Here is a 2369-nt window from a genome sequence, read left to right on the forward strand (position 1 = left end):
CGGGCGCGGGCGCGGCGGCGGGGTGGGGCCGGGGGGTGGGGGGGCCGCGCGGCTCTGCCTCCGCCGCCACTCGCGATCGGGGAAGGGGGGGGGGGTTGGGTATGAAGGTATTGCGAGGCTGGGGAGGGGGGAACCGGCGCGGCGCGGCCCCGCCGTGCCCGTTCGGTGCCGTCCGGGCGGGGTCGCGCCCGCGGAGACTGAGCGGAAAGTGCTGAGTCACCACCGCGCCGGCACGTGGGGCCGCCGCCCCGCGCGGGCCGCGCGGCACCGGGCCCGGCGGCACGTGGCGGGGGGAGGCGCGGGTCCTCCCCACTCCCCTCCGCCGAAAGAAAGTTACCGCGAGTCGGGGCCGCGCTGCACGCGCTCGGTGCCGCGTTTGGATCCACGAACGCCGCTTAAAATAGAGCGGGCTCAACCTGTTGTGGTGACGGCGGGCGGTTGGAAATACCGCGCGGTGCCGCGCCTGGAGGCTGGGTGCGCGAGCCGGCCCACGGCCACGCGCAGCGCTGCGGGGATCCGTGACCCTCAGCGTCCTCCTCGTGTGAGCCGCCGTTGCGCGGGACGGCTGGGGGTTTTAGTACGGTGGTGATAATGATGGTGATGATGATGTGTTGTAATTGCTCAGAAACGGGGCTGGGGGAAAACCCGTTCCGAGCTCCGCGTGGAGATGGGAAGGATGAGAGCCGGAGAGCAGCGTGGGGCCGCCGGGGAGGGGAACCGAGAGCAGAGCTGCAGGAGTGCCGCCCTCCTCCCGCTCCTCTCTCGCGGGGCTGTCCCAGAGCTCCGCCAAAAACAGGCCACCAGGTCCCGAATTGGGAACGGGCCCGTTGGGCAGCGCTGTCACAGAAAGCTACAGGGCCCCTATATTGCTGTCACCTGCCCCTGCCTTCTGAGCACAGCCGGCAGCCCAAGCAGGGCTGGGAACGGGCACAGCCGTCGGGAGGGATGTGCTGGAGGGCAGCTGTGTGCCATCGCTGCCATCAATGCCATCGATGCACCCCGGCACTGTGCAGCATTCGTTACCTGGCAGTGTCCGCTCGCAGCGCTGCGTGTCGGTGTTTTTCCCTCTCCTTCCGCGTCCCCCAGCACAGCACAGCTCCTTCCCCACGCAGTCACTTCCTCGCTGTGATGGACGCTGCCGCTGCCCAATGGCGCTGCACAGGGCCGGCAGGCAGCAGAGTTAACTCTGCCTGCACCTGATGGGGTGCTGGGCGCTAATTAATTGTCGTCGCAATCACCACGAGGATGGGGCACGGCAGCTCTCCATAGCTGGCGGCTCATCTGTCTCATGTCTGTACCTATGCTGGTGCAAGCTCACGCCCCTCTTCAGAGGTGTTTCTGAGCCAGGTGGCCAACTGTCAGCTTTTTGCTCTCCCCTCGTTCTGCTTTGTTGTGTTTCATCCCATCCCCTTGCTCCCTCGGCAATCTGTTGCAGCTCGCAGTTGGGTTGGTGCCGTGCGTGTGCCTTCCGAAAGGGAAAGCTGAGAGCAGCACAATACGCCCCGTGTGCTGGGAAGTGATTAATGGTGTGGAATGCGCTGTGAAACCGGGCGGTGTGAGAGTGGGCAGCGTGAGGCTCTGGCTGTGTTTGGGCAGCAGGAGGGGACAGCTGGGAGCTCTGGCCCGGCAGCACTCGGGGGCCGTGGGCTGAGCTGGCCGTGCTGTAAACATCCAGCTGTGAAGTGCTCGAGCGGCGCGAGCGCTTTCAATTCTCAGGAAGTCTCCAGCTCAGCACCCTGTCGAGATGAGCCGGCAGTTTCCACTTCTGTCTGAGCTATTGTTTCAGGCTATCTTCAAACCCGAGCAGAGAGCCTTCCAAGCATGAAGCAAGCGCAAAGCCATGCAGCTCCATGGCCATAAACACGAGGGCTGGGGGAGAGGCGGGAGCCGTCCCACTGCTGCTGAGCTCCCGAGCAGTGGGATAGCAGGCGTAGCAAATCCCTGCTCTGTGCTGCTGCAGGACTGAGTGCCATGCTGCTGTGCAGCAGGTGAAGGTGTTCGACCTGCTGGCTGGCCATGGCATGGGGACACTGGGGATCCTGACCTGTCCTTCGTTGCTCTGTGTATGGGTGAGCTGGCTGCTGCTTGCAGGCTCAGCTTGCCTGGGCTAGCGGTGCTGAGATGTTGTGACTCTGGTGTAGCTCTGCCGCTGCCCCCTGTATGATGGAAAAAGTGCTGCATCCTGTGGTTGGTGAACACCAGCTCTGTCTGTTGCATACCTGTCCCCTTCGGCCACCACCTCCCTGAGGTCCCAGCTGTGACGTGGTGCAGTGTGCTGTGCCCTCCTGGTGCTCTGCTCGCTGACCGCAGGCTCTGCAGCATCTGACGAGGCTGTTTACCCAACCACCAAGGGCTGTCTGATCTCCGTC

The 2369-nt window shown here is 64.6% G+C and overlaps 1 protein-coding gene across 1 annotated transcript in view; it reads right to left on the minus strand.

Moving 5' to 3' along the window:
• The window catches only part of LOC122175995 (lysosomal alpha-glucosidase-like), a 13456-nt gene extending 12334 nt beyond the window's left edge, over window positions 1-1122 (minus strand). Inside the window, exon 1 of the mRNA XM_042864102.1 lies at window positions 1024-1122. The gene's annotated coding sequence lies outside the window, so the exon portion shown is untranslated. The remainder of the gene's footprint in view (window positions 1-1023) is intronic.
• Between the last annotated feature and the right edge of the window lie 1247 nt (window positions 1123-2369).

This window comes from Lagopus leucura, unplaced genomic scaffold (genome assembly GCF_019238085.1).
Source record: "Lagopus leucura isolate 7727_CA_CO unplaced genomic scaffold, USGS_WTPT01 Super-Scaffold_760, whole genome shotgun sequence".
In the NCBI taxonomy this organism is placed as follows: Eukaryota; Metazoa; Chordata; class Aves; order Galliformes; family Phasianidae; genus Lagopus; species Lagopus leucura.